Source organism: Carettochelys insculpta, chromosome 3 (assembly GCF_033958435.1).
Source record: "Carettochelys insculpta isolate YL-2023 chromosome 3, ASM3395843v1, whole genome shotgun sequence".
NCBI classification, from domain to species: domain Eukaryota; kingdom Metazoa; phylum Chordata; order Testudines; family Carettochelyidae; genus Carettochelys; species Carettochelys insculpta.
In genome coordinates, this window is record NC_134139.1 from 82260642 (window position 1) to 82284631 (window position 23990).

The 23990-nt window shown below is 39.2% G+C and overlaps 1 protein-coding gene across 13 annotated transcripts in view; it reads right to left on the reverse strand.

Annotated features, from left to right (window-relative positions):
* The window catches only part of AFDN (afadin, adherens junction formation factor), a 196913-nt gene that overhangs the window by 171779 nt on the left and 1144 nt on the right, over nucleotides 1-23990 (reverse strand). The gene's annotated exons all lie outside the window — the stretch shown is intronic.

Sequence of the window (23990 nt, forward strand, 5' to 3'; positions counted from 1 at the left end):
CTGGGAAACCAGGAACAAAGGAATAATGAAGTGTGTTAACAAAAGAGGAGAAATACGGAAAATGGATTAGCACACTAGACTAGCCGTAGCAGCTGAGTACCAACTTGCTCTTTCACATCATATATAGTAGGGGACACTTGAATTGTTACTAAGGCAGCACATGAAGGCAAAACAGAAAGATGTGTGTCCCATTGTTCTACTGGGTCCTCAAACTAATTGAAATAGCAAGACCAATAAACCACGGGCCACTGTTACTGAATCAGAGAGAAGGTGGCTGTTAGATGTTGATTTTAAGTAAGGAAATGATGGGGAGAGACTGACAAATTAGGGAGGAGTATGAACCAATAAAAAATGTATTTTAGAGCCAAAAATACATTGGAGGCTAATTTACCAACTCCATACCTTGAAATACAAGCCAATCAACTCAACCTTAAAGATTATTCCCAAATTGCTAAATCTCTAACTCTTGAAAGTACTGCAAAAAAGGAAAATGCCATTTTATCATACCACACTGAATTAAGCATTTCAAAACTAGTGAAGGATGGAGCAACTAATATACTGTATTTAACATTTTAAACAATGAAACACATTTAGGACAAACTGAGACACCACCTGGTCTATAAAACTGAGTTTCTAAAATTTTATTTCATGCCTCGATTTGTATTTTAAAGATGACAGGAATACAACTCTATTTAACAGACAGTTAAAGTATGCATTCAGCCTCCTTCTAAACAGCTGTATTTTGCAGAAAAATCCATACCAAGCCATGGCTCAGACACTACACTAAACAACATATTTGCTGTAACCAAGTCTGAGAACTACATCAAACAAGACGGCAGATAAACAAAATTTATAGGGAAAAAATCTAATAAATGTAACCTTCTTGTAAAGATTAGCACTATTCATCTTTACTTAGAATATACTTAAACCCCTTTAATCCAGGCAACTCTCAGAAACAGGGTGTGCCAGACCATGGACTTGTCTGGACCACTGTTTCCCAAAATGTGGTATGCATATCACTGGTGGTACATGAATGGATTTCAGAGTGGACATGGCAGAAAATAAATGACTAAAAATCAAGAGGTAAGCACTGGGACAGCACTGGGAGAGGGGGTACAACGATAAGACCAAAGTCCAGAAAAAGATACACGAATGTGTTAAGTTTGGAAAACACTGGCCTGGACCGTGGAGGACACTGGGGATGGAGGTGCAGGGAGGTTATATAAGGGGACATATGCCAGTGTCATATTACACAAGGTCTGGGCACGAGGTGGTTACGGGGTTGGTGCTTACCTGGCACCCCACTTCCAGGAGCATGCATGGCTCCATGACACCACCCCCACCCACGCACTGCTCCCAGGAACCACCCCTCCCCTCCACACACCTATACATGGTGAATATGGTTGAACTTCTACATCAAGACTGGCATGACAACATACAGGAGACAGACTCTCCATGCACTTGTCCCAGTAGTCAACCCCATTCACTTCACCAATCAATTCATTTTTCAGTTCCTTGATATCTGCAATATTATCTTTCCAGCTGTCCACAAAGTCTTCCAAGAAAGAGATGGTAGATGTGACCTAAATCTTTACTATAGAAAAGCTTTTCTAACTACCTTTCAAAGTCTTTTTCTATATTAAAGTAACAATTGCTCAGCTCTAAGGGACTGTTGGAGTATCTTCAATTAGTAGACACCAACACTGTTATATGCTAAGTTTGACAGTACCAAGAAAAGTATGCTTCTTGCAGGTTCATTTATCATGGTCGGTTTAGTGTTTATTTGAACTGTTTTAATTGATTGCCTGTTTATCAAACTATCATACCTTTGTTTTAGTATTTCTTTTAGAAAGCATTTTAAGTAGGGCAGGCAACTAAAAAAAATCCTGATTGAAAGAAAAGTGATAAATTGCAGTTTTAAACAGTGTTAAACAGAATATGCATTAAATATTTTGGATGTTTTCAAATTAGGGTAGATAATCAGTAATTTCTTTAAAAAAGTAAAAAATTGTTTTTTTAAATTGGATTTTTTTTAGATAAAATACTCAATTTCTCATTTAAAAATAACTTACAATTAAGTCTCCTCACAAACTTCCTATACCTACATAAAAGTCTCAAAAAAACAGTGGCTCTAGTCTGTCCAGCCTAACTACCAACTCTTGTTTCTTGAAAATTCTGGGCTCCCAGTTTTTGTGTCTCTACACACTGAAGTCAGATGTGCAAAGAAAGACACCAGCAGGATAGGACTGTTTTTGTTCTGTGCTTCAGTGGCGGAGGGGCTGCACCAAGCATGTCAAAAAAGTTTAAGACATTTGTCTTAAGGCAGAACATCGCAATGTATTTATGTGCTGGATATGCTAAACATTCATATATCCCTTCCTGCATGGGTCACTGTTCCAGAAGACAAGGATTTCAGGCTGATAATGCTTGTAAAAAAATAATGTGCTAATTAAATATGTAATCAAAATCCTTCAGGACAAATTGTACACGTCTCCTATTCAAGTATCGGAGGGGTAGCCGTGTTAGTCTGGATCTATAACAGCAACCAAGGGTCCTGTGGCACCTTGTAGACTAACAGAAAAGTTCTGAGCATGAGCTTTCGTGAGCACAGACTCACTTCATCTGATGAAGTGAATCTGTGCTCACAAAAGCTCATGCTCAGAACTTTTCTGCTAGTCTATAAGGTGCCACAGGACCCTTCGCTGCTATCTCCTATTCAGTGGTTTTACCCATATTCTGACCCATATTATATGTTATGGCAATCTCACATAATCATCCAGCTAATGTTGTTTGATTTAGAGAGTACTCACAGCACATCTGCTACAATCCAAAGGTCTCAATGTGAAATTTCTAGAGACAGTTACAGCACTCAAAGGTTTAAGAATCTGAAGTGCATTTCAAAAGTCTGACAGATGTGGTGGGCAACACATTTGATGCAGTATCTACAGAACCTGAACAATCAAATAAGAAAATCAACCTACTGGTGGTGGCATCGTCTGACTCAGGTGATGAAAATGAACATACACCAGCTTACACTGCTTTGGATCATTATAAAGCATAACTCATGATCAGCATGGGAACATGTCCTCTGGAATGGTAGAAGAAACATGAACGGGCATATAAATGCTTAGCAAACCCAGCACGTAAATACCTTGCAACCCTAGCTACAAAAGTGCATGCAAACAGCTGTTCTAACTTTCAAGGTGACACTATAATTAGGAAGCTGGCAGCATTCTCTCTCATAAATGTAAACAAACTTGTTTGTTTTAGCGATTGACTTTTGAGTGCAGATACCCAACCAAAAAAAAAAAAAATCTAAATTTACAAATTTACACTTTCACAATAGATTGCACCACAATATTTTTATGACACGAATTCAAATAGTATTCCTTTCGTTTATCTTTTTACATTGCAAATGTTTGTAATATAAACACTATAAGTGAGCACTGAACACTGTGTTCTGTGTTGTAATTGAAATAAATGTATTTGAAAAACATTCAAAATATTTATAATTTCAATTGGTGTTCTGTAAACAGTTATAGATTAATTTTTTAATCAAGTTCATCTGTTTTGCATTACTTGCTTGAGTAAACTGCAATTTATCGCCCTAATTTCAAGATATTTCACAAGGGTTAGTATTGCATATTATCAAATATATGACTGTCTAATCAGCCACCAATATGAAATTTTAATAGTGAGATTTTGAGAGTTTAAAAATTAAGACTCTTGAAAGCAGAACATTGCTCTTTCATGGGTCAGGAAGAAATTTTAAGTGAAGATATAAGATAAATTGTCAAATCATTCTAAATATTAACAGAGAGAAAGCCATGCTAGTCTATATACTATCAAAACAAAAAAGCAGTCAAGTAGCACTCTAAAGACTAACAAAATAATTTATTAGGTGAGCTTTTGTTGGACAGACCCACTTCTTCAGACCATAGCAATACCAGAATTTTTTTTTTTAATTATTTATTTAAAGACCTGCAACCCGTCCTTAAGCAGGATGCCACACTCCAGAAGGCCCTAGGTGACAGGCCAGTTCTCTCCTACAGACAACCTCCCAACCTTATGAGGATTCTCACCAACAGCCACAGTGTATACCACAGGAACACCAGTTCTGGGACTTTTTCTTGCAACAAAGCCCGCTGCCAGCTTTGTCCACATGTCTTTTCTGGAGATACCATTACTGGACCTAAGCAGGTTATTCACAGAATCAGGGCACGTTCTCATGTTCCTCATCTAACATCAAATATGCCATCGTGTGCCAACAACGCCCAGATGCTTTGTATATTGGACAGACTTCAAACTCTCTCAGACAAAAGGGTTAATGGGCACAAAACAGACATAAAAACACTCCTGATCCACAAACCTGTTAGTCAGCATTTTAATGGAGTGGGCCATTCTGTTAATGACCTGAAGGTTTGCGTGTTACTGAAGAGAAATTTTCACAACACCCTTCAAAGAGAGGCTGCTGAAGTCTCTTTCATATTCAAATTCGACACATTAACACGTGGTTTGAACCAAGACTGGAATTTTCTGGGTCACTACAGGGGCTCATTTGCATACTTGGCTTAATCTAATTCTTGACACCCCCACAACACTCTCTGATTTGCTCACTTTGATCATTTTTTTTCTGATTTGTCCACCTTGATTACTGTTTTTGGTTCTCTATCCCTTCAATATTGAGTGTTCTGGTATGGTTATGGTCTGAAGAAGTGGGTCTGTCCCACGAAAGCTCATCACCTCATAAATTATTTTGTTAGTCTTTACAGTGCTACTGGACTGCTTTTTTGTTTTCATTCTAAATATGAATGGCCTACTGTCAAATATGAATGGCCCATTTTTTTTACATCAATACTAAATTTCTCATTTAAAAATAGGCACAATTAAATCTTATCACAAAAATGCCACACACAGTCTCATAAAAATGAATTAATGCCTCTCATCTGTCCAACCTAACTACATGTTGCACCTCTCGTATCTGGTACTCGTTTGTCCATGTTACTCTTGGCAGGGTCAGGTATGCCAGGTTATTCCAATAGGACCAAGGATGTTCCAGGGTGAGAGTACTGGTCTGCGGCTGGGGCTGGCACCTGGAGCTCTGTGCCTGCCTCACGGCACTGTGGACAGGGGAGGCAGAGAGAGCCGAGAGACAGAAGTGGAGCTGCAGGGGTGGCGGAGGGGCAGCTGTAGCCCTATAGCAGTCCCAGCAAGACCAGGATGGGGACAGATTCCCCTGGAAGGGAGGCTAGAGCCACAGAAGTCCCAAGAGTGCAGGGCTGTCTGGGAGCAGAAACCCTGGACCTCCCCCCTCATCCAGCAAATTCTCTTTTTCAGGATCTCTCAGGTCCCAACCATGAAAGATAAAGGACATACAACCTATACTAGCTTTTGCTCCTTGAAAGGTCTGGCCTTTCAATTTCTGTCTCTCAGCAGACTAAAAAGTAGTATGCACACAAAAGGAAACTGGATAGGATTGGTTTTGTTCTGTGTTTAATTGATGACGGATCTGGGCCAAGTACACCAGTATTGAAGAGTTGTCTTAAGACAGAGACAATAGACAGGAAAGGACAGAGGCAGCACAGAAAGGAAGAGTGGTGTAGACTAAAAATAAAAAAGGAAGACACTGAGCACACACAGACTTCTATTCCCCCACATTTGCCACAAAAAAACTGTCATGACTTCTGGGTGTAAGAGAGACCCCATCTAGGAATATTTCAAAGAAAGTCATTCTGTGGGAAAAAGTAAAATGTATCAAGTGTAAGCAGCGCAAGAAGATGCACATCCCAGTTGCAAGAATGAAATATCATAAAACTGTTTATTGGGAGAAAATAGCTGAGTAGATCAACTGGTTAATAACTTAAATTTTAATTCGCTTTGCAATGCATCATTCTTCAAGACGCTGTCCCTTTTAGCATAAGTGTGATTTGACAAGTAAATTTGCAAGCTGTTTGCTATTTTGGATGTTGCTAGCTAATCCTTACAGCTTGTTTAATTATCTAGGTTTAGAATCTAGCCCTCAAACTTATAATACAAAAAGCTGCGGTAAGAAAAACGTATAGTTTGCCAGATGCCACCGAGTGTCATTTTCTTATTTAACATGTGCCCCTTATTTTGGAACATCATGGCCACAAACCCTAATGGTGCTGCCTTAAGTCTATTCCTACTTTACTTCACCATAACTCAGCTTTTCCAAGGGAACCACATTCTGTACTGTTTGAGAAAACAAGAAGCGATAGTGAGTTCAATGGGGCTTACTCCAAAATTAATCATCCTATGCAGTTTTAGCTTCCCCCCACCCATAACTTGATATAAATTTTTTAGTGATTTAAAATCACCTCGATTTAAAAATCAATCCACTAATCTAGAAGACATTCAAATGCCGCTCAGTTGATTAGCATAGCGCCCACAGCTAGCAACATGCTTTTTCATTAGTGTTGCACATCCACACACACCTTGGTGTACGTAACATTTATCCCACACTTGGATGGAAAAAAATCAGAGGGAACACTGCCTACCACTCCTTTTTGACCTACTTAATACTACATGCAATAAAAAGATGGCTGTTCCCAATTAAATGATAAATACGGTACAAATTGCTGAAAGTTTTGTAGTCAGAAGTCTATAGAAATTAAAAAGGATCATTAAAAATACCTTTTTGTTTTATGGAATAACATATATAAGTGGTAGTGGAGTCTACAACAGTGAAAAAAAGATGGAGAGTCAGGAAAGTTGGATTCTAATTCTCGCTGTGTACTATCCATGAGCTTTGGAGAAAAGTTACTTTGCCTCTTTATGACTCTGTTCCCTACCCCTCCACTTTGCACACTTCAGGGATCTCTCTTAACACAAGACAGCTTTCACCTGAGTTACGCCCCCTAAGACAGTATTACCTCAATACAAACAATACATTCACACAGGTAATTAAAGAGAAGGGGAGAGAAGAAAAACACACCACTGTTAATCATGAAATTCAAGAAATCCACATTAAATGTCTACACAGAATTTGACAGAGGTAAAAAAAGAGATCAAAGAGATCCTGTATAATTGCATTGCTGCAATCAAATTGACTTGTAACAATTCACTGTAAGCCCTGCTATTAATAAAATAGCTGAAAAACGTGCTCTTTACTATATGACTTAGAGCTACAGGCTGAAGCACTCATCCAGCACTCTCAAGACCTGAGTGGTGCCAAACGACAGAATTTGCGAGACAACAGGAGGTCAATATTGTCTAACACATTACCAACACTTCCACTGCTTACTGAACCCTTAGAAAACATTTAGGAGTAAATTGCAGCTAAACAACAGCACAGAACACTGAGAGCCAGGAAAGGTAGCTGTAAACAAACTTTATGGGACCACAGGAAACTTGGCTACACATGATAAATTGTCCCTTGGCTAACTAAAATCATGCTGGATTACGGAGTCTGCCATACGAGACAGTTCCAGATTAGAGAGGTTCGACTTGTACCCATGAAAAATAGCAAATATTTTTAAGTCTGTGTCAAAGGAAAGCTGCTGGCTCTTAAATGAAAGATCCTAATCTATACGAGTCATTACTGAAGAAGCAACTATGGCAGACTTACACTTAATAAAACGGCTTTTCCAAACACTGGTAATCAAATTCATAAAAGGAATTTTATCACATGCCTATGTGAGAAAGAACAGTTACATGATCTCTATGAATTTGGAAAGGAGCAATCTTCAAAGGAAGCACTATTTGATTAAATAACTCAGACCACTAAGACAACAAATTAGTAAACATTTCAAATCGCTCTGAACAATAGCAGCTTCATTGAACTGCCAAAAGTAACACCCAGGTAGGCCAAAACAAGAGAGCTGAAGGGGCAAAGAAACCAAGCAATAATTAGGGCTTCCAGTTGGAAATTTAAGACACTGAAGACTAGATTTATAGATTTCAATGCCATAACAGAACACCATGATCGAGTCTGACCCCCTTATTATGCAGGCCAGATACCTTCCACAAAACAAGGCCTAGATCATTTTTTTTAAATCCAATCTAGACTTAAAAATTGCCACAGATGGACAATCTATTAGGACCTTTGGTAAACTGTTCCAATGGTTAATTACCTTTAGTACTGATATTTAAGTGTTTTCTCATCGGAGTTTTTCTAGCTCCACCTTCCAGCCACTGGATTCTGTTAATATTTTCTTCTGATAACTGGAGTCTGTTAGCCATTTAAAAAGTGAGGCTGGGAGAAGTTTTGGAGCAGTGATACTCAGAATGAGGCTCACAAGTAGCTCTTTAATGTGTCTAATATGGCTCTTTGCAGCTCATGAAATTAAAGCACTATGTGATTTAATCACCACCAAATCAAGACACTCTTACTACATCATTAACCAGTTGTAGTTGATAAAACATGTATCCCTAATTTGGCTCCTGAATCACTGAAGTCTGACTATCACTGCTTTAGATGGTCAGAGATACCACATTACAGCAATCAGAATGGATAGGTATGATAAACAGGGAGGACGAGGATAGGCATGGTAAACAGGGAAGAGGTGTTGCCTTATATATCAAATATGCGCACAGCTGGACTGAGGTGGAGGTGGATGCAGGAGACAGACATGTTGAGAGTCTCTGGGTTAGGATAAAAAGGGTAAAAAACAATGGTGATGCCACGATAGGGGTCTACCACAGATCACCTAGTCAGGTAGAAGAGGTGGATGAGTCTCTCTAAACTATTAACAAAATTATCCAAAAACACAGGACTTGGTGGTGATGGCGGACTTCAGCTATCCAGACATAAGTTGGGACACTAACACAGTGAGGCACAGAATATTCAGAAAGCTTTTGGACTGCATGGATGACAATTTTTTATTTCAGAAGGTAGAAAAGGCTAATGGGGGGGAAGCAGTTCTAGATATGATTTTAACAAATAGGGAGGAACTTGTTGAGAATTTGAAAGTGGACGGTAGCTTAGGAGAAAGTGACCATGACATGGTAGAGTTCATGATTCCAAGCAATAGTGAAAGGGAGAACAGCAAAATAGAGACAATGGACTTCAGGAAAGCAAATTTTGATAAACTCAGAGAGATGGTTGGTCAGGTTCCATGGGAAGGAAGATTAAAAAGAAAAAACAACTGAGGAGAGTTGGCAGTTTTTCAAAGGGACATTATTAAGGGCCTAAAGGCAACCTAAACTGTTGCATAGGAAAGCTAGAAAGCATGGTAAAAGACCACCTTGGCTTAGACAGGAGATCTTACATGATCTCAAAAATCACAAAGGAGTTGCATAAAAAGTGAAAAGAAGAAGAAATTACAAAAGATGTATATAAGCAAACAATGCATGTACACAGGGGCAAGGTTAGAAAGGCCAAGGCACAGAACGAGCTCAAACTAGCTAGAGACAAAGGATGACAAGAAGGCATTCAATAAACATATTAGAAACAAGAGGAAGACCAAGGACAGGGCAGACCCACTACTCAGTGAGGAGGGAGAAACAATATCAGGAAACTTGGAAATGGCAGAGGTGCTGAATGACTTGTTTCGGTCTTCACCAAGAAGGCCGATGAAGAAATGCCTAACATAATACAAGCTTGTGGGAAGGGGGCAGGTTTAGAGGATAAAATACAAAAAGGACAAGTTAGAAATTACTTAGAAAAATTAGATGTCTGCAAGTCACCACCGCCTGATGAAATACATCCTAGAATACTTAAGGAGCTGATAGAGGAGGTTTCTGAACCTTTAGCTTCCATTGAAAAGTCCTGGAAGTCGGAAGAGATTCCCGAAGACTGGAAAAGGGCAAACAGTGTCCATCTATAAAAAAGGAAAAAAGAACAACCCAGGTAACTACAGTTCAGTCAGTTTAACTTCTGTGCTGGGACAGATAATGGAGCAAATAATTAAGGAATTTATCTGCAAACATCTGGATGAAAATAAGGTGATAGGTAACAGCCAGCATGGATTTGTAAAGAACAAATCATGGCAGACCAATCTGATAGCTTTTTCTGACAGGATAACAAGTCTTGTGGATAAGGGAGAGGCAGTGGATGTGGTATACCTAGACTTCAGTAAAGCATCTGACACGGTCTTGCATGATCTTATCAATAAGCTAAGTAGATGAGGATGCTATAAGGTGGGTACATAACTGGCTGGACAGCCACTCTCAGCGAGTTATTAATGGTCCGCAGTCACGCTGAAAAGGCATAACAAGTGGGGTTCCGCAGGGGTCTGTTCTGGGACAGGTTCTTTTCAATATCTTCATCAATGATTTAGGTATTGGCATAGAGGATACACTTATTAAGTTTGCAGACGATCTCAAGCTGGGAGAGGTTGCAACTCTTTGAAGGATAGGCTCTTAACTCAGAATGATCTGGACAAACTGGAGAAATGGTCTGAGGTAAACAGGATGAAGTTTAATAAGGATAAATGCCAAGTACTCCACTCAGGAAGGCACAATTAGCTCCATACATATTGAATGGGAAGTGACTGTCTAGGAAGAAGTACAGTGTGATGCTGTTGCCAAAAAAGTGAACATGATTCTGGGATGTATTAACAGGAGTGTTGAGAGCAAGACATGAGAAGTCGTTCTTCTGCTCTACTCAGCACTCATTAGGCCTCAGTTGTAGTATTGTGTCCAGTTCTGGGCACCACATTTCAAGAAAGATGTGGAGATATTGGAAAAGGTCCAGAGAAGAGCAACAAGAATAATTAAAGGTCTAGAGATCATGAGCAATGAGGGAAGACTGAACGAATGGGGCTTGTTTATTTTAAAAAAGTGAAGACAGAGAGGACCTGATAGAGGTTTTTAAGTACCTCAAACAGGGTTACGAGGAGGAAGGAGAAAATTTTTTCTCCTTGGCCTCTGAGGACAGGACACGGAGCAATGGGCTTAAACTGCAGCAAGGGAGGTTTAGGTTAGACATTAGGAAAAAAATCTCTAACTGTCGGGGTGGCTAAACACTAGAATAAGTTACCTAGGGAGGTTGTGGAATCTCCATTGCTGGAGGTATTTAAGAAAAGGTTAGACAAACACCTATCAGGAATGATCTAGATGGTGTTTGGTCCTGCCAAGAGGGCAGGGAACTGGACTCGGTGACCTCTTGAGGGCCCTTCCATTTCTAGTGTTCTATTATTCTGTGCATTACAGTACTGTAAAATTTCAGCTTTTAATAGCTGAAATCATGAAATGTATGAGGATTTTTAAAATCCTGTGACTAAATCTCATGAAAATGGACCGTGACTTTGGTAAGGCTCTATATATACACACCTAAAAGTTGGTAAGGAGTATATAAATGGAAAGCTAATAACCCTGTGATTAATATTTGTTCCTGATATACGTATGGTAAATGCACAAATGACTTCACAGATCTGTTTCGAAAGTACATTTTTAAAAACATGTTTGGCAAGCAGCACCTAACCTACACCTATCTCACCAAATAATGTCATTCCATAGCCAGAATGTATCTCCAATGTAAACTAAGCAAGGGCTGATCAAAAACAAATAAAAGCATATTTAAAGGCAAAGTAAATCAGCCAGCAGGAGAGCAAGTGTGAAAAGATGACCATTTAATAACCGAGACTGCAACCCCAAGCAGCCTACCTGCCTCTTGAAGCAGCATCAATTAACATCAGAATAACAGAGAATACAAGAAGAGAGAAAGACATTTTGTCATCCTTCACCGTAAGCAGCAAAGAAGCTTTGCAAAGGGTCCTGTCCAGAGAGGATGGTAAGCCAAAGCTGGAAGAGAGCCTTGGTGAGAACATTTCTTTCAAAAAGAGACTAGTTTGTTAAATCAGGATTTAGTCTTAAGCATAGGTTTTACTTTTGTTAATATATTCCCCTGACATGGTTCCTTACATTTGCTATCACTTTAGCCTTTGTCTTTTGGTTTAACTTGTTTTATTTTCACTAGAAATTTAATGTTTTGATCATAACAGAAAGCTTGTTCACCTGAGGAAAGAAATCAGCTGCTAGGTACCATTTCTTTAAGGGACCAACAAACTAAAGTTCTTTAAGTGAGAGGGCCGGACCCTACAGGGCAGATGATATTGTGGAAACCTGGGACTAAAGTTATAGGGGGTTGCCCTGTGAGGAATAACCAACACCAGAATGAGGTTACCGTGCTGAGAGCATGCTGCTAATGCCAGGGCTCTCAACGAAGGCTGCACAGCACATACACACCCATGGCTACAAGGCTGATAATGACAACAGCTCAGTGGTTTGGGCCGAATCTCAATATATCACAGCATATCAATCCGTGCTGTGTGAAAATGACAGGCTACAACATCAGAGCAATACAAAGCTTTTGAATTACACCTTGTGTGCCTTATGAAGGTCACAGTTTTAACATTACATACAGTTTAAACACATTCTACAGTCCCAAGAAGAGACAGCCCTTGGCACAAATTTACCTTGCTACAGAATCCTTTTATCCTGAAAAGCTTTATCTTTAAATGCGAAGAAAAGAGAAGTGATACTTACATTAAATTATTCCACAATTAGAATGTGAAAAAAATCTTATTTACTATGTTCTTGTCTTCCACATTTCTAGGAATATGTATGTTTCTGACACACTTTTTTATTAATTGTGCCAAGATTCATAAGATTGTCTTGGTATTATAGTCACTAATTATCAAGGAAAAAATCTTTCACCTGTGCTCTTTAGGAGATTTGGCTCAGGTAATTAAACAAACATTCAAGGCATTTGTACCAAAAATGTTTGGAAGTATTTACAGTGTTTATATTAGAAAGGTTTTCTTTTGTTTCATTTAAGTGTAAATACTTTTAATTGACTATTCATCTTCAGGTCTGGACCTAAACAGCATCACACTAATACCTGTAAATCACAAAGCAGAAGAGACCAGTTATTAAAACTTGTATTTTGAGTACATGCAAGTAAATATACTACACAGCTTTAAGGACAGATTTTTAAAAAAATTGACCTAAATTATTGATAAGAATACAATTTTAAGCTTGAGTCCGTTAGTACCAAATTTAGTGTGTTAACTCTCTAGGACAAGAAACACCTTTCTTCTCACTTTTTAACACCACTATTAAGACAAAAGGGCTCATCAGGGTTACTTGCTGGAGGTTCCCCGGCAATACCACAGCACACACAACCCCAAATAATAAATCACTTTTAAAAAGTCTAAAAACACCAATAAGATTATATTTAGCAGTAAGAGAACACCTCAGCATGGACTTCACACAAAAAGGAGTTTATCAAACTAGTTGTGGAGAAAGCTGCAGCAAAGGAAGGTAGTGGGAGGGTCCACTAACAAAGTAATTAAACTCTGATGTAGCTTGCTAGGACACAAAAGACAATTTATTTAGGCAATATATATTTGCCTAGTCTACAAATGAATCATTTGCTACTTCATCTTTTTTGCTACTAAGATGTTCACATCTTCAGCTGGTGTTTTTACCCACACACTGAAAGGCAGAACTCACCCAGGGCAAGCACCAGAAGTATCATTCACCCAGAAATTCTAATGAAATGTGTGTCAGTAACTTATTACATGCCTCTAGTTACAACAGCAGAACTTGACTGTATAAAAGGTTAAAAATAAGAAAATAAAAAAAGCAGACTTATGGGTGAAGAAAACAACTTGGGTGTAATCCTGCAAACACACAGGCCTTATGCACCTGCTGTAAATAACCAACATACCTATTGCAAAATAAATTATTCCTCATTAGCTATTCCTGACTAGCTTCCCAAAAGGGTACTTTATTTCAGAATAAGAAGAATATTTATTCTTTAACAATTATTCTACTTCCAATTAAAGCAAAATCCTTTGGTTTTAAGCTCAAATGATTATAACAATTAGTATAGCAAGTCTTGTATTTCTGATCATACAATTTTCAGTTTTGGAAAATTTTCTTGTTACTGTACCCTCAATTTTTTATATAAACAAGAATTTGATATTAACACCATACAGGTGCATTTTATAAATTGTCAAGAGGACATCTGGATGTTTTAATCTGTTGAATAAGGGACAGTGTCAATTTTTATCACCCACAGATTTTTACTATCATAAAAAATGAAATGCATATTTGCTTTCCCTTTGTTTTTTGGGCAAGCAAACAAGAACATATCTGTGAAGCTTGAACTAATACTTCCCCACCAAAATATTTAACAGCAACCAGTTAGTCAACTACCACTTCTGCCTCCAACATCCAGCATTGTATCCAACACTAGAGTCCTAATCTGTGGCTGGGGCTCCTACCCGGGCAGACAGGCAGCTGCTATGGTGCGGTTTCTCCCCTGCTTCTGCTAGCTCCCACAATCTCAGCGAGCCATGAGGAGCTGCCACTTGATTCCCGTCCCCCAACTTGTACAAAATTCAAGTTATGCAAGCATGTGCAGGAGCGCAACCCTCACATAACTAGGGGGTCTACTGTACATTGGACCACATTAAGAAGCATCTAGACTATTTGACAAAAACTAAAACAGCCAGCATTAGTTATCTCTGCTCCTGAAAGGTAAAGGACTTGAACAGATACTATAGGCTCATTAGTCTGCATGAGAAGAGTAAGTATATGCTGTCCTTAATCACAAGCTGACAAGCTCTCATCAAGCTTTTTAAATATTTTTATGAACAGCAAGAGTCACCCAAAAATAAAAAAAAATGTCAAGACATTGTTTAAAACTGCTTAGGGAATCCTGGACAACATCCAGATATCTACTTTCCTGACACAGCATATTTTCCAGATATCCTATGTAACACGTCACGTTGAGTCCAAAATCCACAACCTTAGACTGAGCACATCCGTTTCTCAGTTTAGTCCTTTAAGGACAGGTACTCTGAAGACTGTAGAAAGACCTCAGAAAGACCTCCTGGGAAAGATGATAATAAAAGATCTCTCTTCTGCACAACAAAGACGACTGGGAAAAACTGTTGCTTGTTGGCAGAGCTTCTCCAGTGAAGTGGTGACCAAGGTTTGGGTAGGATCTGAGATGTAGTTCCTGACTGAGAAGGAAGAAGGGTAAGGAACTGGACTGAAGACAGTCTGAGAAAGAGCTGGGCAGAAGCCTAAGTAGCAGTAAAGTAAGCAGGTGAAGAAGCAGTCTGGGGGACTTGTAGGGGAATGTTAACAAGAACATGAGGCTGGAACAATTAGACACTTTACTGTTCTGCGACCAAACGCTGGAGTCAATTGTACAGGAAGGACACAGGTTCCTCATAGGCACCATAGCATTACTAGAGGCAGCACTGAGAGATCCCTTCCACTAAAGGATTGAGGACCTCATAATGAGACAGAAAAGAAGAGGAAGAGGTCACACAGATTTACAAAAGGGTAGGACCCAAACATATTCAAAGACTTTTTCAAAAAGCCTTTGCTTCGGGATTTTTGTTGAATCTGGAAAAGCAAGGGATTTAGTTTAGCAGGGGTCAGGGGACTACCACACCAGTAAAGAAAAACTGGTCTGGTTGCAACTGAATGACAGAGGTAAAAAAACTATTAAATCATATTGTGAAGCTGAATAGTAACAGAGTCTGTTCTGGTCTGAAGAAGTGGGTCTGTCCCACGAAAGCTCACCTAATAAACTATTTTGCTAGTCTTTAAAGTGCTACTTGACTGCTTTTTGTTTTGATATTGTGAAGTTGTTCTCCCCCTGTGAGAATATAGGCCATCTCCTGAATTTTGAATATATAATCTTCAAGACACGCACAAGACAACATGCAGTTTCATTTAAAAAAAAAACAAAAAAAAAACACAACCACCAGAGAATTTCCAATCTGACTATAACAATGAAATTACAAAAGAGTAGAGGACAAGGACAGGGCAGAAAACAATAAGATCACACAGTTTCTGGATGTGTATGAGTAGCATTAAAAAAAACATTAATTGGTTAGCATTCAATTCATGGTCAATTCATTTCTTGTTGCAACTATGGTAAATATAGGACTTAAGATGAGATTTAAAATAAGAAAATTCCTTACAGGGAGATCAGCAGAGGGAAAGTTTTGAACAGTTGCAAGAATTAAAACAAATGGCATATTGACACAGTGATGGTTAGAACAGAATGGATAGAAAAGATGAAGCAATAAGAAACTAGGTGGGGTAAACCAAATACAGTAGAACCCCTGTTATGAACATCCTGGGAGTGGAGGTTATTCACACCCCTGAAATGTTTGTAATGCTGAAACAGATGTTAAGATTGTTCTTTCAAAAGTTTACAACTGAATATTGACATACCATAGCTTAAAAACTTAACTATACAGAAGAAAAATGCTGCTTTAACCATCTTGATTTAAATAAAACAGGCGCAGAAAGTTTCCTGCCTTGTCACATCTTTTTGGAAAAGTACAGGTTGAACCTCCCTATTCTGGTAACATCCATGGTCCGGCAGGGGGTTGGACAGAGTGTGAAGGCAAGACAGAAGTCTGGTGGCAGGAGGCCAGCAGCCAGGAGCCCAGCCAGGACAAGGTGTCAGCAGGAGGAGGAAGGCTAGCCTGGCTGGCAGCAGAGGAGCCAGGGGCTGGAAGTCCAGCAGCAGGAAAGCCCAGCTTGAGCCAGGAAGACAGCCTGAGATGAGGGACCAGCAGCCAGGAGAAGCAGCTGTCAGCAAAGAAACCAGCATTGTGTGCCCTGATCTGGCAAACTCCCTGGTTTGGGACTCGTTACTTCCCAAGCGTGCCAGACTAGTGACCTGTGGCGGCATGACCGTATCAACAGGGCAACAATCTCAACAGCAGAAGTCAGACTATTAAATTATTTACAAGATAACAAAATCTCTATTTCCTGTATTTTTAGCTCCCTAAAATGAACTTTATATTGTTGTATTATGCATAAAAACTTTGCCATATATTAAGTATACATTTTTTCCTCAAAAATACTGAGACTTCCAGTAAAGTTTAAAATACTAAAGTTTTGAAAATGCACAGAACTGTTCTCCTAGATACCTAAAATCTAAGTTCACTGGGAACATGGCATATCATTCCATTATTACTTCATCCTGTGGCTTCCTACTCCACCTTCAGCAGCACAACACACTTGCCAAACTAGAATTTATTTCTCACACTCCTCTCTGGATTTTGTGAGTCACCACCTTGCTTCCCTTAGTTAATAAAGCATCTGTACAAATAAAAGAATAATTCTGACACAAACATTAAATGCAAGTGTGTTTTCATTTGAAGCCATATACTTACTAACTATTGAAATGGAAACAAGCCAAGATGAAATACAGCCAGTCTACTCATGTCTTAAAATTATTTTATGTTTCAGATGATCTTCATAATCCATCTGGATAAGCACACTTCTTTTTGATAAAGGAGGACATAAATTCTTATTCTGGTATCTTTGCATTACTGGGGCACTGTAGACTTTCCTTTTCGTTTAGTTTGTACAACCTGCTTTACGTAGAAGGCATCAAAAAGTCTCATGTTTTATGGTCAGAAAAAGCACATTTGTACAAATATATAACATCTTTATATTTCAAAAAACTCATTTTTTTCAACTGAAAAAACAACACTTAGTAGCACTAAAGTCAATAACAGATTCACTCACTGGGAGCACTTTCTTTTAAAAGTATCTGCCTGAACCTTACAAAATTAATTAGCCACTAACCCAAGAAGTAATTTACATAAGAAATAATCAGCAAAACATAGTGCATCTTCTTTATACAAAAAAGCCTTTGGGCCACTTACATCGCCTTTGCTATGCTTTACAAAGTGGTCAAGAAATTACATTTATCATGGTTCTCAAGGCAGCTGACAATAATGCTCAATTTGCAAAGACTGTACATTCACTGTATGCAGTTAATTGGAAGCTAGTGTAAGTAACACATCCCTTAATGTACTCAAGCAGTCACTGGACACCTGCATTTCCATACATTAGCTGTTCAGTCCCGCAGAACTGTGAATCAATAGTGAGCCAAATGAATAATTCCATCGTACCAGTTTAAATGTAACTGAATTATAAAACATTAAACAATTTTAAAAGATATCATTACTTTTCTCTTTTGTAAAATGATAAAAAGTCAGACAGAAATCACTGTAGTCTTCTATTCACTAAAAGAATAGGTACAGCATACATAGCTGCACTTCAAGATTTTTCAGAACTTGGCCAATTTCTCTAAAATCAAATCTTCAGGATTCCCTGCAAAGAGAATTAACTTTCCAAGTTCATTCTATTTTTGATCATCTCTGAAAATACCCTTAAAGTAAGCACAGCCTTAAGCTTTTTCAGACCCATACTTTCTAGCTGGTTAATCTCCTCTGGGGGAGAATGGGTAGAAGCTGTAGTGGACACAAAGCACAAACAAAGCGTAAGTGCTTGACACAATGTTGTCTGACCTTGTTCTGCACAGGGTCGGATGACAGTGGTAGAAATTCACAGTTCTTCCCTGCACTCAGCTTACATCCTGCACTACCATTAATGAAGCTCCATATACTAGGAATTATGCATTTGAAAGAATTAAGTGTTTGTTTAAAAGGCCTATCAACTCACATCATATAAGCTCTATCAGACATCCCCTCAAATGTTAGTGATTTTTAACCTTTTATCAGTCATCCAAGAGCAGATCTGAATCTATCACCTAAAGGTAAAGAATTACTTCTTCCCAACTCCTTCCCCATGCCACCTCCCCTTTTTTCCTAATCAAAGACAATTCAAAAATGACTTAAGTTAGGATGTACTTCCTATACCAAGTTTCTGTTTATATTTACATGGTCTCTGAAGAAGAAAAAAGTCACCAACAAATGTTGAGATTGGAACCAGTCAAAGTTAGCCTAACATACGCTGCTGTTCAACTTACTAAGGCAGACTTGAGATAGCAGAAGCAAAGTCTGCAATAGTTGGTTTAAATTAAACTAGACAATTTTTTTTCAGAAATGTACTGTTTCAAACCAGTAATTAAATATGAAATGACTATGACTTCAGAAGCTAGATTTAACACAAAAACAAGGTTAACAAACGCTATGCATAAACTTTAGAGATACACTAGACAAATGAATGAAAATATTATTAGATCAATTAAACTATTTTTCTGGAAATTTTAAATAAAATAAATGTGGTTCATGACCACCATCCTACCCAATAACCCTTGGGAAAGCTTAAAATTGCACTAAAATCCTTCTTCAAAAATAAATCTAACTTAACACAACTTAAAAATGTAGAATAAGGAAAACTATCTACATTATGAAAACCACAATCCTTCTAGCCTTTTTATTTTGATTTGAGAGTAACGTGCAGTAAAGTTGAAGCTCAATTGTCATCAAGATAATTAACAGTATTTTCCACTTTTTTATACAGAGTTTTCCCATAGGTAGATTTCAATATACTGAATGTACAATGTTATGGCTGGACAATTATCTGATTTTTTTTGAATTTGCTGGCACTTCTTGGGTGGGGGCGGGGACCAAAGAAATTTAAGGTCAAACTGAACAAAAATTGACCCTGCCTAGACTGACAGAATAGCCAGAGGTAGACCATGGGTACATCTACACTTATGGGAAGATTGATGCTCTGGTGGCCAATCTTCTACAGTTCCATTTAGCATGGTGTGATGGAGTGGGGGATACCTGTGTGTGTGTGTGGCTCACAGAGGGTGTGAGGCTCCTGCTGAGGGTAACCCTGACGACCAGGTGACACCTTTGTACTGGAGACAAAGGAGGAGGTGGAGCCTGAGGGGTTTGAATTGGAACTGGGAGTTGGAAGCAGTTAGTCTGGGCTGAGGGAGAGAGAGACAAAGGAGGGGGCAAGGCCCTGGCTCTGGGGGCCCCTCGGGGCCTCCTCTCCCCAACATGGATTGGACTGGCTGTCTCGGCCTGCTGTACTGACTCCTCTGTACGATGCTGTGTCCTGTCGGCTAATAAACCTGCTGTTTTCCTGCTGAGTGAGAGACTCTCCTGCCTGCGGACAGGGTGCAGAGCTTGGGGGACCCCAGAACCCCATCACACATGGCCATCAGGGACAAGCTAAATCAAACTGACAAGGCACCGCCACCAACCCCAGTACTTCTGGCAGTCATGAGGGATAAGGAGATGTTGACAGCAGAGTTCCTCTGGTTGATCTCCTAGCAAAAATCAATTTCAGATCATTCAGTTCCAGCTTTACAATTCTCATAGCTGGATTTGCATATCTAAAATCAATTTATTCTCCTAGCGTAGACCAGGCCTATGACAATGACAAAAATGATGGCAGTGTTGATGCCTCTCTTATGACCATTAGCCTAGTGGTTAGGACACTCAACCAGGATATGGGAGACCCAGTTCAATTCCCCCTTCTTGTTGATGTAAAAGAGGAATGTGAACTGGGGTCTCCCCACTCTCACTGAAGCTCTCTAACCACTGGGCTCTTGAAACAAAAACGCAGTCATGTAGCACTTTAAAGACTAACAAAATAATTTATTAGGTGATGAGCTTTCCTGGGACAGATCAACTGAGCTATCAGATATTCTGGAGCTGTTCCTGTGAGCTCAAATTCTAAATAGGAAAACTTTAAGAATACAAGAATGATAGTTCCATTTTTTTTTTTTGGAGGCAAGCTGTTTTGTTTTGGACTTTTTTGGTTCTTTATTGTGGTTTGAGGAAATCACACATTACGTGGTCCAGATATCCCAAGTTCCAATCAACTTGCTGTGCCTGAGGACAGGTCTACTCTAGACGTGAAAGTCCACCTTAGATACACAATACCAGCTATGACCATTGTGTAGCTAGAATCAACATATCTAAGATCAATTTATCAGGCCGTCTTCACAGAGGGAAGTCAATGGGAGAAGCTCTCCCCAGAAGATCAGTCCTGACTAGATCAATTTTCCAGAAAGCACAGACGTACCCTTAGATGACCTAGCATTTTTCAAAAATGCTGAGTAGTAAAATAGATCTTAAACCAAATTCAAGCAATTTTTTTTATTAATACATAAACCACCACAAAGCAAAATTTCTTAGAACTATGAAATTACAGCATTCCACTAGCGGCACCAATCCTGACAACATAAGAATTCAGTTTGTTGCTCTGATATTAAGTCATAACATGCAGTATTTTATATTCATTTGGAAGCTTCTTGGGTCTGTAACCTCATCTTGATACCTGTGTCACATGTGGTAAGTCTGGGGCACCAATAAGCAGCATGAACTATTAAGAGACTTCTGAAACACACATTTAATGTTTAAAAAAAATTAAACGCCTACAATACCATTAGGTGTAAATGTTACCTTACTTTCAGTAAATCCATACAGTGTTTCTATGAAAATACTTGTATTTAAAGAAGTTTGTTCACAGTATAAAATTATGAGCACTTTAATGTACACTATTCGCTTTAACTGGCAAAATATCTTGAACTTTCACCATACAAAATACAATCAAAATACTTCACAACTTTAATCTACAGAATTTAAGCTCTTTAGCAAAATGTCACTTAGAAAAAAAAACCACACAGCATGTATGGGAAATAGAAACCAAAGAAAGTTAAGCAGTTTGTTCAGATCAACCAGCAAGCAAAAGGGAACAGGGAGAAGTACCCAAATTCTATACCTTACCCAATGCTCACACTGTCTGAAATCCTGTTGATGACCAGTTTTGTTTTTACAACTAGGATTTTCCAAGAAACCCAAAGGGAGTGAAAATGTTCCATGGAATTTGGACACCTAATCACCTCATGACTGATCCACACAAACTTGCACTAAAATAGCATACATTCCAAAATAAGAGTGTCCACACAGACTTGTACTGAAGCACCTGGTGGGAAGTAAAACTGATTATTTCAGTACATGTTCCTGTGTGGACCAATCTTCAGGTTAATTTAAAAATCCCAGCTGACATGCATGTAAAACAGTACTACAATTCACAAACAAATCAACAGAACTACTCACAATAGCAAAATTAAGCTTATGCATTTGCAGGATCTGGGCCTAAACTGCAAATCTATTTGTCCAAGACAGATAACAATTTCTCATGACAATCATACTAAAGGGCAAGCAAGTATCTTAGGTACAAGGACTGGTAAATCTTCATGGAAAACATACAAAGCCAACCTAAAGTAATGATTTTTTTCTACCTGGCTATCACTAGCACAACAACATGGCACAACCAAGTTGACATAAACGGCAAGAAAGGGAGATGCAACAGAAAACACTGAGGGAGATATTGAAGAAAAGGTAAAAATTCAACTACTGATATTTTGTGTCAACCTATGAACTACTGTTGGGAGAATTCTACACTGAAAATTTTAAATTCTGTGCCCAAAAGCTCTGCATATTTTATCTGTCAAAATAATATAACCTCACCAGTTTCAATTATTTTGGGTAATTTATTTCAAAATATCTGTCAGCAAGTATGTAAGTAACAAAATGTACAACAAAAAAGATTCCCCCAGCGTAGAGCAAGGAAACCCCTATGACAACCCAGTTCCTGTTATGCTTTTTTCAGGCACCTTAATGCGGGTGTCTCTCATGTGCCAGCTAAGCATTTCTTGGGAAAAATCTCTGCCTCTCAGGTCTTAGTTGATTCTTGTTTTCTTACCCTGCCCCAGAAGAGCTCCCATATTTCAAGTCTGCAAGTAGTGGACACTGCAAGGGGTATTTGGAGGCTGTATGGACTGGCTCCAGCCCAGACACTGTTTCTCCTTCCCCCAAAGCTCTGAGGCAGACTCCACTCCACAGAACTTAATTACTATCCCACTGGACAGGGAGGACTCATACAGCTTGATGGCAGAGGATGCCGCAGTTTAAAGGTTCACCTGCCTCTGGAACAACCCAACTCATACCCTTCATCTCCAGCAGCCCCTCCCCCCCCCACCTGCCCTCAGTCTCCCCTCCAAGAAAGCAGCAGATCTTCCCTGCAGTTCCCAGTTGTTTTTTTCTCTCTCTCTCTCTCTCTCTCTCTCTCTCTCCTTGCCAGCTCCATCTACAACAGTTGCAGTGCTGGGAAGTGGCACAGCTGCACAATGCTAACCAGCAGGGACAGCAACTCAAGACATCCAGCACACCTACATCTTCAGTGCAGGCTCACTGCAAGCTGAGAAGCCAGACTCTGCAAGGTCCATCTATATACCTAGTGGTGACCAGCAGCTCTGCAGAAGAAATGGGGAGGAGGCGGGATGAAATTCTGTGCAGAATGTTCATTCTGAACAAATTCTGCTTTGTACAATGGCCCAAAATCCTTCCAGGAATAACAGGTTGATGTTAGTAGAGTACTTTGATCCCAGAACAAGCTATGAAGACTGCATTAGCAACAGTTCCTATTTTTTTTTAAACAAGTGCCTACAGGATATCAACATGTTTTGTAATACCTAATGAACAGAAAGCAAAGAACTGGGGTTGTGATAAATGTAGTAAAATACCACAAAGTATACAGAAATCCATCTTGGTTATATCAATAGCACAAGAAACAGTTCTCAACGGTGCACAGAGAAGACCACATCCAACTAAATATTTTCAAGATCTAATAATTTAAAGATATTAAATTGTTTTTAGCTTTTTCATGGTTCCCCACATTTATATTTGTCTGTCCTTGGGACTCAAAATGGGACTGCAATTTAGAGAAGGCCACAACATGATTGTTTCTGGGACCTTTGTTAATAAACAACTGCGAACAGGCCCAGGCCAAAAGCTAGGGTTAATTTCCTTCTTTTCCCTGGGAACATGCACATGATCAGTTTCCACCCTATCAGCAGGGACCCCGCTGTCAAAGACAAATAGGACTATAACCTGCCTACTGCACTCCCTCCCCCAAAGCTCCTTCAAACCTGACACACAACACTGACCAGCTGAAATGTGTATAACCAGGGCTAGCGGTGGGGTGTGGCTTACATTTGTTATTAAAAAAACAAAACAAAACACCCCGGTTTCATTCCACCCATAAAAACCCGCCCATTTCATTAGGAAGAAATCACCCACTGTTTTTCCGGTACAACATGTGAACTTTCAGGACTAGGACTCTGCCCGATATTTACTTGAAACTCAACGTTAGCAACCTCAAAGTTTGCAAACACATGGAGTCGAAAAGGCTCCTCCGTCACGCCCTCTGCAAGCTGCCCAGGAGGCTCCCCCCTAGCCGGCAAGTAACAGCAGCGG